This window comes from Bombina bombina, chromosome 4 (assembly GCF_027579735.1).
Source record: "Bombina bombina isolate aBomBom1 chromosome 4, aBomBom1.pri, whole genome shotgun sequence".
Classification (NCBI taxonomy): domain Eukaryota; kingdom Metazoa; phylum Chordata; class Amphibia; order Anura; family Bombinatoridae; genus Bombina; species Bombina bombina.
The window spans coordinates 872,494,779-872,507,617 of NC_069502.1; positions in this window are offsets into that span (position 1 = coordinate 872,494,779).

Sequence of the window (12,839 nt, forward strand, 5' to 3'; positions counted from 1 at the left end):
TTGTTAAATTTGTGTTGACATACATCACTTTCTAGACATTGTCTACAATCATACAATTTATTTTGCTATTATAAGAATTGGAGCTAGATATATCTGATAACCTCTCGCTCTCCAAGATAAAGAGGTAAGAATGCAATGTTAGCTATAAGAATCCTACTGGCAATGACTTTGTATTATACTTGGAAATGACTTAAATGTTTTGTATTCTATTCACCAGTTATTGTAAAATTACACACTTATAACTTAATAAAAATAATTTAAACATAATGGCTTCAATTTATCAACCTTACTCCATGAGTAGCCTTTGGATTTGCACCAATAAAGATATTTACGCCATATCTTATGGTACATTTTTCTAGTAACAGGCTTACGTGCCTGAATCAAAGTATCAATGACCGCATCAGAGAACCCCCGCTTAGATAAAATCAAGCGTTCAATCTCCAAGCAGTCAGCTGCAGAGAAATCAGGTTCGGATGATGGAAGGGTCCCTGAATGAGAAGGTCCTGCCTCAATGGAAGCTTCCACGGCGGCAGAGAGGACATGTCCACCAGATCGGCATACCAAATCCTGCGAGGCCACGCAGGAGCGATTAGAATCACCGAAGCCCTCTCCTGTTTGATCCGTGCAATCACCCGGGGAAGGAGAGCAAACAGTGGGAACACATAAGCTAGGTTGAATGACCAAGGCACTGCCAAGGCATCTATCAGTTCGGCCTGAGGATCCCTGGACCTGGATCCATATCTTGGGAGCTTGGCATTCTGACGAGACGCCATCAGATCCAATTCCGGTCTGCCCCACCTGAGAATCAGGGTGGCAAAGACCTCCGGATGGAGTTCCCATTCCCCCGGATGAAAAGTCTGTCTGCTCAAAAAATCCACCTCCCAGTTGTCCACTCCTGGGATGTAGTTTGCTGACAGATAACAAGAGTGAGCCTCCGCCCACCGAATTATCTTGGATACTTCTGTCATCGCTAAGGAACTCCTTGTTCCTCCCTGATGATTGATGTAAGCTACAGTTGTGATGTTGTCTGACTGAAAGCGGATGAATCTGAAGCACATTGAATATTGCTCTCAATTCCAGAATATTGATTGGAAATAGAGACTTCGACTGAGTCCACACACCCTGAGCCTTCAGGGAATTTCAGACTGCACCCCATCCTAGTAGACTGGCATCCGTTGTCACTATCACCCATGAAGGTCTGCGGAAGATGATCCAGCGACAATCACCAAAGAAGAGAGTCTCTTGTCTCCTGATCCAGATCTATCTGAGGAGACAAATTTGCATAATCTCCATTTCACTGTCTGAGCGTGCTCAGCTGTAGAGGTCTGAGATGAAAACGAGCAAACGGAATGATGTCCATTGCCGCCACCATTAATCCAATTACCTCCATGCACTGAGCCACTGATGGCCGAGGATTGGACTGAAGGGCTCAGCATGTATTCAAAATCTTTAATTTTCTGACTTCCGTCAAGAAGATTTTCATGACTACAGAATGTATTAGAGTTCCCAGGATAGGAACCCTTGTCTGTGGAATTAGTGAACTCTTTTCTAGATTCACCTTCCACCCATGAGTCCTTAGAAAGGACAGAACCATGTCAGTATGAGACTTTGTCAGTTGATAAGACGACGCCTGGATTAGAATATCGTCCAGATAAGGCGCCACAACAATTCCCCGTGGTCTGAGAACCGCCAGCAGAGACCCTAGAACCTTCGTAAAAATTCTGGGTGCCATTGCCAGCCCGAAAGGAAGAGCCACAAACTGAAAATGTTTGTCTAGGAAGGCAAACCTTAGGAACTGGTAATGATCCTTGTGGATAGGAATATGAAGATATGCATCCTTTAAGTCCACGGTAGTCATATATTGACCCTCCTGTATCAATGGGAGAATTGTTCAAATCGTCTCCATCTAGAAGGATGGGACTCTGAGGATCTTGAGATCTAAAATGGGTCGAAATGTCCCCTATTTTTTTGGAAACAACAAAAAGGTTTGAGTAAAACCCCTGCCACTGCTCCTGTATTGGAACGGGGCAAATTACTCCCATAGTGGAGAGGTCTTTCACACAACCTAAGAACGCCTCTCTTTTTATCTGGTCTACACAATCGTGAAAGAAGAAACCTTCCCCTTGAGAGGGAATTTTTGAACTCCAGCTGATACCCTTGGGACACGATTTCTAGTGTCCAGGGATCCTGAACATCTCTTATCCAAGCCTGGACAAAGAGAAAAAGTCTGCCCCCTACTAGATCCGGTCCCAGATCGGGGGCCGCCCCTTCATGCTGTCTTGGGAGCAGCAGCTGGCTTTTTGGGTTGTTTACCCTTGTTTCAAGCCTGGTTGGGTCTCCAGACAGACTTGGCTTGCGCAAAATTCCCTTCCTGTTTAGCGGAAGAGGAAGAGGGGACTCCCTTGAAATTTCAAAAGGAATGAAAATTACTCTGTCTACCCCTCTGCTTAGATGTTTTATCCTGAGGTAGGAGGTGACCCTTACCTCCCGTGATGTCAGCAATGATCTCTTTCAAGTCAGGCCTGAATAGGGTCTTTCCCTTGAAAGGTATAGCCAAAAGCTTGGATGTAGAGGACACATCTGCAGACCAAGATTTTAACCATAACGCTCTGCGCGCTAAAATGACAAAACTTGCATTCTTAGCCGCCAATTTGACGATCTGAAAGGCGGCATCTGTAACAAAAGAATTAGCCAGCTTAAGGGCCTTAATTCTATCCATTATTTTGTCTAAAGAAGTCTCAGTCTTCAGAGACTCTTCTAAGGCGTCAAACCAAAAAGCCGCCGCAGTTGTGACCGGTACAATGCAGGCCGTTGGTTGTAATAGAAAACCTTGATGTACAAATAGCTTTTTTAGAAGACCCTCCAACTTTTTGTCCATAGAGTCTTTAAAAGCACAACTGTCCTCAATAGGAATAGTCGTACGCTTAGCCAGGGTAGAAATAGCTCCCTCCACCTTAGGGATCGTTTGCCAAGAGTCCCGGACGGTGTCAGCTATGGGGTACATCTTCTTAAACATAGGGGAAGGGGAAAACGGCATACCCGGTCTTTCCCATTCCCGTGTAACAATTTCAGAAATTCTTTTAGGAATCGGAAAAACATCAGAGTAAGAAGGCACCTCTAAGTATTTGTCCATCTTACACAACTTCTCTGGAGGTACCACAATAGAGTCACAGTCGTCCAGAGTCATCAAAACCTCCCGCAGCAACAGACGGAGGTGTTCCAGTTTAAATCTGAAGGACATGACATCCGAATCTGTCTGAGGTAATGCACTTCCTGAGTCAGACAGTTCCCCCTCAGAGAGGACCTCCCTACCCCCCAAATCAGATCCCTGGGAGGGTACATCGGAGATAGCCATCAAAGCATCGGAAGTCGCAGGAACCACATGGGTCTCTGACCTGCTGCGTTTTCCCTGTAACACTGGCAACTTAGATAAAACTTCTGTGAGGAACATGGCGTCGTTTGAGCGGGCGTTATAGGCTGTGACGCTTGGGGAGAAAGTTGCGGCATACCCTGACTCTCATTATTCTGAGAACATTCTTTATCTTTATTAAAAAATATTTTCTCTTTGCATTGTAAGGCTCTCTCAATACAAGTGTCACAAAGAGTAACCGGGGGTTCCACAATGGCATCTAAACACATGGGACATGTATGCTGTTCAAGGTCATCCATGATAATAGATGCAAAAATAAAACTTGGTCAAGTACTGCAAAATTAATTTAGTAGTAAGACTTAGTTTAGAAACAAAAAACTTTGTTGTAATGTGCCTTTAAGAAAAAGTCTAACAAAAGACCTGTATGAATAATGTGCAGAGGTAATTCTGTATTTGCTATATTAATAATCCTCTTCCTGCACGTAAAATAACATTCACATTAGATTGTGTTTTAATGTGCCTTTATCGGAACGTTCCCTTTTGCCAAAAGAAAAACGACAGTCACCCTGTCGCAGCTCTGCTGCGGCACCTACCTGCCCCCATGACTACTCATTAACTGACAAAATCGACTTCCCTAAGATCGCTTGTTCATGTTATCACAACACGCAAGCTTAGGAGCCATGAGGAGGTGCGACCGGAACAACAGGAAACTGCGCGGCTAAGCGCGCAACATCAAGCCCCACCCCTCGTGGGCGTAAACACCGCCATGTACCGGAACCCTGTACCCACACTCCAAGCATTAAGTGCAGTACAGAGTAATAAAAACCGGACCCCTTGCGTCAGCCATCTCTATACTGTTTTCCTGTATCTTCTAATAAACGTCATAGAGTAAGCCCCAATCTCACAGGTAACCCCTGCGATGTCCCAGCGCTTCTAGGCTAAAACAAAATGCCAGAGTGTCTGGAAGTTAAGCGGTATGTAAGCTCTCCCATTGTTAAAGAGAACCCACATACTGTTAAATTTCAAAGGCAGATTACAGTCGACTGAGATATGCTGCATGGCCCCAGAATCAAAGACTGTCCTTACCTCCATTCTGAGGAACAGCACAATATTCTCACAGTGTCAAGAGGTCCACTCTTCCTCCTGAGGTCCTGTGAAGAAATAAGGGTCTTAGTTAAGCTCTCTAAGACCATCACCTCAGAGCAGCACCATAATGGGAGGCGCAGTGGGGTTAAAAACCCCACCAGTTCCCATAGCTGAAAAGCTATATCTGCAGAGGCTGCTCTGATATAAAATAGTACACTTCGGCACCATTTGAAAATAAAAAACACTTGATTGAAGAATCTAAACTAACACCTCACTTTACCTCTTCCTATCACTAACACAGGCAAAGAGAATGACTGGAGTGGGAGGGAAGGGAGGATTTATTTATGCAGCTCTGCTGTGGAGCTCTTTGCCTCCTCCTACTGACCAGGAGGCGAAATCCCATAAGTAAGGATGAAATCCGTGGACTCGTCATATCTTGTAAAAGAAACAAGAAATTTTCTGGGAGGTGTCCAAAGCAGTTTTACGCGGTGAAATTAAAGTTTATATGAATGTTTGGAAGAAAAGGAATAGGGCTTTTGAAATTCAATTAGCTAACCAAGTCAGAAATGCATATAAAAAATACTACGTTAATCGATCAGCTGTAAATTGGAATAAATATTTAGAAATTAGAAAAGAGGGACTTATTTTAAAGCAAAAATCACAAGAAGAAGAGGCAACATTTAATCTTCACGTCAGAGGTTTCCATGGATGTTCGGCAAAGCACCTAGCCAGGCTTGTTAAAATTAAAAGAAGAAAACTTTTATACCATCCATTAAAAGTGGAGATATCTGATAAACGGATACTAGAGAAATTAGTAATGTATTTTACTCCTACTATCAACAACTCTATTCAGAATTAGACACAAATACTCAGAATCAGGACACTTTTTGGTCAAAGATCAAGCTTTCCAAGTTACAGAATGAGGATCTGGATATTCTTAATGCCCCCATTACTAAAGAAGAGATCAGTAAAGCGATAGATAAATCTAAATTAAATAAAGCTGCTGGTCCGAATTGTGTAACTGCGGAATATTAAAAATGTTTATCTGGAGAACTGATTCCAACTCTTGAAGAACTCTTTAACAGCTATTTTATTTCGGGTTAACCCTATATTGGTGCCCTTTTTAGCAGCAAATATCTCTTTGATCCTTAAGAAAGGTAAAAATCCGAAAAAGGATCCTACGTCTTACAGGCCCATATCTGTGCTTAACACAGATTATAAAATTGTAACTTCAATCATTTCAGTAAGACTCTCTTCCTGCTTAGATAAACTTATCCATCCGGACCAGACCAGATTTATATCATCTAGAAATCCAGCCAAAAATCTACGTAAAGTAATCACATTTTTAGATTATATGTGGAATGTAGAAGAAATTAAGAAAAAGAGTGTCTTTCAAGACATAGCGATTCTTACTTTAGATGCTGTTAAAGCGTTTGATTGGGGACATTTGTTTAAGGCCTTAGCTAATTTTGGTTTTAAGAATTATTTTGTCCAGTTTATCCATAAGTTATATCATCAGCCAATATCTTTCTTCTCATTAATGGGACTTTATCCTCCAAAATCACGCTTAGGAGAGGCACTAGACAGGGTTGCCCACTATCACCCCTACTTTTTAACATCGCCCTTGAACTATTAGCGGTCCGATTATGAGAGATTTTAACAGGGATTCCTTTTGGCACACAACCATTGAAAACTTTATTATACGTAGATAATTTACTATTATTTCTGGCAAATACACATCAATTAATACGTCTACTCTTCAGTGTCTTAATGAGTTTAGCTATTTCTCGGGCTATAAAATCAATCTAGAGAAAAGTAAACTTATGTGGTTCAGTAAACATACCATAACCCCTTTAAAACTCACGTTCAGAATTGTTGATGCCATTAAATACTTAGGCATAGAATTACATAAGAATCCTAAATATTGGTATAAATCTAACTTTCCACCCCTTTTTTTAAAAGGTTAAAACAGATCTCGAATTATGGACCTCCTTTCTGCTATCTATTACGGCTCAAGTAAACTTAATTAAAACCATTATTTTCCCTTGTTTGCTTTACCCTCTCCAAAATTTACCATTATTTATATTAACTAAATACCTTGGCTCTCTAAATTTATTTGGAAAGATAAGAAACCTCGCTTATTTTTTAATAGACTAATGCAAAAATGCGAAACTGTGGGCCTAGCTCTCCTCAATTTTAGGCTATATAATTGGGCCGCTACGGTTAAAATTGCCATAGATTGGATTGCTGAGACTAATATAGTGTCCTCTTTGGATATGGAAACATATCTTATCTTCCTGTGCTCTTTAAAAGCCTTACATTATTGTACACCGCAGACTCTAACATCGAATGTCGCTTGCCTCAGTTAAATTAGGAATATAGTCTTAGCATGGCAAAAGTTCTGCTTTGTTCTTGAGCTTGACAACACTTTCTCTGAATTTCTGCCCATAATTGGTAACCTACAATTCACTCCAGGAATGAATGTAAATGTATTTAAATGCTGGGCCGAAAAGGGTCTCAAACTTATTGGTCAATTATTTGACAAAAACAGACAAATGCCTTCTGCTGAGTTAATCTTTCAACATTATGATCTACCACGGACGAATTTGTTTGAATATTTCCAAATACAACATATTTAATCTCAAAAATTTAATTTTTCCTCCTTGGTTTCGTGGTCCGATATCAAGATCTGTATACAAAATTTTATAAATGGTAATGCCTCTATCTTTTTAATGTATGATATCATGCTCACTACACAAAGCCTACTATATCTAGATAATCTTTGTAATATATGGTCATCCGTGTTTCCAACATTGGATTTTGATCAAATTAAACAAAGCTTTGCTACTCTCTCTAAGTGTGAAATATCCATGAGTTGGAAGGAATCGCATATGAAACTTATAAACAATTATTTATCCCCGCTCAAAATGTCTAAATTCTACCCATTAAAACCTTGTGCCTGCCCTCGCTGCACTAATCCTAAAGCAGACCTCCTTCATATGTTTTGGTTCTGCCCTAAAATCAACCAATTATGGCTAAAAGTTGAATTTTAGTTTAATAAACTTTATAATATGTCTATGTCTTTCCTGACAGAATAAATCTTTTTGTTATATACACAGAACCATAGAGTTAGCTTGCAGATAAATATTTTAAACACCATTAGTAGTAGAACACGGGGAAATAATGACCTTTGTACAACTTAGAGATAAACTAGACCCAATAGGCTTACTTGTGCCGGCAATTAAACTTAACTTTTAAAGAATACATCTCAGACACCAAACTGGGAATCCCAAACACTCTAGAGATAATTTGTAGTTCCAAAACTAGACCCCAAAAAACTATTACCCAGTTATATATTGCAATTTAAGCTGTGAATTATAGTGATAAATCCAACCTGCTAGACAGATGGGAAAGAGACTTAAGAATAGAACATGACACCAAAAAATGGAAGGATATTTTTTTCTCAATCACATAGAGGATTACTCAGCACTGACATGATGGAAAACACTATTAAAACAATATTCAGATGGTACCTTACACCAATTATAACCTCCCACACTAAAACCTACAGGCTGTAGATTAGAAGGTACATATCTCCACATGTGGTCGGAATGCCAAGATATAGCCAGGATCTGGAATAGATTGTCAAATTTCTTAGGCAGACTATTAGATGATCCAATACAATTGACTGTGCCACAGGCATTACTGCATGAAAGGATCCCTAAATATAATACCCATATTAATTAAAGAATTAAGAATCACCTGTACAGCTACAAGAATATGCATTGCAAGATGCTGGAAAGAAAGAGCCCCCACATGGGAGAAAATACTGGGTAGAATAACATTCATCTATAAAATGTCAGAACAAGTAGCTTGGCTACAAAACACCACAGACAACTTTCAAAAGACATGGTTTTATTGGATGCTACATGAAATCAATTGACACAATATAATATTATATAGCCCTAAAAAAAGAAACTTTCCCACCCCTTAATGAAACCTTCAATATAGCAGACAACATATGATTTTTGTACATAAAGATAACCATGAGAGTTTGGCAAACATATACCTCCTGTTGAGATAACCTGATCATCTGGCGAGACAACGTCCTCGTCATCCCCTCTTTTCCTTTATTCTCTCAGTTCTTTTTTCTCCTCTCTTTACGTTTGTTAAATTTGTGTTGACATACATCACTTTCTAGACATTGTCTACAATCATACAATTTATTTTGCTATTATAAGAATTGGAGCTAGATATATCTGATAACCTCTCGCTCTCCAAGATAAAGAGGTAAGAATGCAATGTTAGCTATAAGAATCCTACTGGCAATGACTTTGTATTATACTTGGAAATGACTTAAATGTTTTGTATTCTATTCACCAGTTATTGTAAAATTACACACTTATAACTTAATAAAAATAATTTAAACATAATGGCTTCAATTTATCAAAGTCTGGCGGACCTGATCCGACAGTGCGGATCAGGTCTGCCAGACCTCGCTGAATACGGCGAGCAATACTCTCGCCGTATTCAGCATTGCACCAGCCAATGGGCCGCCAGCAGGGGGGTGTCAATCAACCCGATCGTACTCGATCGGGTTTGATTTCCGCCGATGTCTGTCCGCCTGCTTTGAGCAGGCGGACAGGTTATGGAGCAGCGGTCTTTGTGACCGCTGCTTCATAACTGCTGTTTCTGGCGAGCCTGCAGGCTCGCCAGAAACACGGGGCATCAAGCTCCATTCGGAGCTTGATAGATAGGCCCCAATAAGATGAGAATTCTGCACAGTACAACAAGATATCAGATAGTTACAAAAACAAAGACCAATCAAAACCTCAACATTAGGAGAAAAGATAAGGAAGCACCTGTCTCCTCTCACTTTCTCTTTATGGGTCACAATATTAGCCAATTGAGGTTTCAGGTTATTTAACATTTGGCTAAACCTAGGAGAGGGGGTGACAGAGAGAACTTGTTAAAAAATAGAGAAATGTTTTGGATACAGAAATAAAAGTCTTTAACGCCAAAAGGTTTGAATAGGGATTTTGATTGATCTTTGTTTTTGTAACTATCTTGTATATTGTCGTACTGTGCAGAATTTTAATCTTTTTATTATGCATGGGTTTTATTGTATAATGAGTGTTTGTTTTATGCTTTCAATTATTTTATATAACAGGCTATAATATAAAGCAACAAATGGTGGTACTGCTATACTAAATTTTATAGTATAGTTTGTGATTGATTGATGTTATAAGAGCAGATATAAAATAGACAAACCTGTGTGATTAAATAGACATGACTAAGGGCCTATTGCAGGCCTGAAACATTGTTTTTGTACCTATGGACTCAACTTACAAGTAATAAAGGTCTTTTTAATATTTTGGAGGCTGAAAATTGCATAAGTTTTGTACTTCTATTGATAACTGGCTTTTTTTCCGTGCCTCATACCTGAATGTGTGCTGTTTTCCAATTTTTTATTTGATGTCACTATCTGTGCCAGTCTGAAAGGGATGTGATCCATCTAATCACCTGGTTTGATACCTATGGACAGACTCTTACTGTTGTTCTGATTAAAAAGGAAATTTATGCTTACCTGATAAATTGATTTCTTCTATGATACGACGAGTCCACGGATTTCATTCTTACTTGTGGGATATTATCCTCCTGCTAACAGGAAGTGGCAAAGAGCACCACAGCAGAGCTGTATATATAGCTCCTCCCTTCCCCTCCACCTCCAGTCATTCGACCGAAGGTTATAGGAAGAGAAAGGAAAAGCTAAAAGGTGCAGAGGTGACTGAAGTTGTAAATAATTAAAACAATAATCTGTCTTAAATTGACAGGGAGGGCCGTGGACTCGTCGTATCGTAGAAGAAATCAATTTATCAGGTAAGCATACATTTCATTTTCTTCTACAAGATACGACGAGTCCACGGATTTCATCCTTACTTGTGGGATACAATACCAAAGCCACAGGACACGGATGAAAGGGAGGGACAAGACAGAGACCTAAATGGAAGGCACCACTGCTTGAAGAACTTTTCTCCCAAAAATAGCCTCAGAAGAAGCAAAAGTATCAAATTTGGAAAATTTGGAAAAAGTATGAAGAGACGACCAAGTCGCAGCCTTAGAAATCTGTTCAACAGATGCATTGTTTTTAAAAGCCCATGTGGAAGCTACAGCCCTAGTAGAATGAGCCGTAATTCTAACAGGAGGCTGCTGTCCAGCAGTCTCATATGCCAGGCGGATGATACTTCTCAGCCAAAAAGAAAGAGAGGTAGCCGTAGTAAAACTTTAAGGCACGGACCACGTCCAGATTATGTAACAGACGCTCCTTCTTAGAAGAAGGATTAGGACACAAGGAAGGAACAATAATTTCCTGATTAATATTCTTATTGGAAACAACCTTTGGAAGAAAACCAGGTTTAGTACATAAAACCACCTTATCAGAATGAAATATGAGATAAGGCGAATCACACTGTAACGCTGAAAGCTCAGAAACTCTTCGAGCAGAAGAAATAGCAACCAAAAACAGAACTTTCCAAGATAACAATTTAATATCTATGGAATGCATAGGTTCAAACGGAACCTCTTGAAGAACTCGAAGAACTAAATTTAAACTCCAGGGAGGAGTAATTGGTCTAAAAACAGGCTTAATTCTAGAAAGAGCCTGACAAAAAGACTGAACATCTGGCACATCTGCCAAACGTTTGTGAAACAAAATCGACAATGCAGAAATTTGTCCCTTTAAGGAACTTGCTGATAACCCTTTCTCCAATCCTTCTTGGAGAAAAGACAGAATCCTAGGAATCCTAACTTTACTCCATGAGTAACCCTTGGATTCACACCAATAAAGATATTTACGCCATATCTTATGATAGATTTTTCTAGTAACAGGCTTTCTAGCCTGTATCAAAGTACTGATAACCGAATCAGAGAATCCTTGTTTCGATAAAATCAAGTGTTCAATCTCCACGTTGTCAGCTGCAGAGAAATTAGATTTGGATGTTGGAAACGACCTTGAATGAGAAGGTCCTGTCTCAAAGGAAGTTTCCACGGTGGCAGAGAGGACATGTCCACTAGATCCGCATACCAAGTCCTGCGTGGCCACGCAGGTTCTATCAGGATCACTGAAGCTCTCTCCTGTTTGATTCGAGCAATCACGCGTGGAAGGAGAGGAAACGGTGGAAACAAATAAGCTAGGTTGAACGACCAAGGCATTGCCAAGGCATCTATCAGTTCAGCCTGAGGATCCCTCGACCTGGATCCATATCTTGGAAGCTTGGCATTCTGTCGAGATGCCATCAGATCCAATTCAGGTCTGCCCCATCGGAGAATCAGTGAGGCAAACACCTCTGGGTGGAGTTTCCACTCCCCCGGATGAAAAGTCTGTCGATTTAGAAAATCCGCTTCCCAGTTCTCTACTCCTGGGATGTAGATTGCTGACAGATGACAAGAGTGGGCTTCCGCCCAACAGATTATCTTGGATACCTCTCTCATCGCTAAGGTACTCCTTGTCCCCCCCTGATGATTGATATAGGCCAAAGTCGTGATGTTGTCCGACTGGAATCTGATGAATTTGGCCGAAGCCAACTGAGGCCATGCCTGAAGCGCATTGAATATTGCTCTCAGTTCCAGAATATTGATTGGAAGTAAAGGCTCCACCTGAGTCCAAACACCCTGAGCCTTCAGGGAACTCCAGACTGCACCCCAGCCCAGAAGGCTAGCGTCCGTTGTCACTATCACCCACGAGGGTCTGCAGAAACACGTCCCCTGGGACAGATGACCCAGCAACAACCACCAAAGAAGACAGTCTCTGGTTTCTTGGTCTAGATTTATCTGAGGAGATAAATCCGCATACTCCCCACTCCACTGTCCGAGCATGCACAGCTGCAGCGGTCTAAGATGAAAGCGAGCAAACGGAATGATGTCCATTGCCGCTACCATTAATCCAATTACCTCCATACACTGAGCCACTGATGGCCGAGGAATGGACTGAAGTGCTCGGCAAGTATTTAGAATCTTTGATTTTCTGACCTCTGTCAGAAATATTTTCATGGCTACCGAGTCTATCAGAGTTCCCAAAAAAGGAACCCTTGTCTGTGGAACAAGTGAACTCTTCTCTATGTTCAATTTCCAACCGTGAGTTCTCAAGAAAGACAACACTGTGTCCGTGTGAGATTTTTTGACAGTTGATATGTTGATGCCTGAATCAGAATATCGTCCAGATAAGGCGCCACTGCTATGCCTCGCGGTCTGAGAACCGCCAAAAGAGACCCTAGAACCTTTGTGAAGATTCTGAGTTCTGTGGCCAACCCGAAGGGAAGAGCCACAAACTGATAATGTTTGTCTAGGAAAGCAAACCTTAGAAACTGATGATGATCCTTGTGGA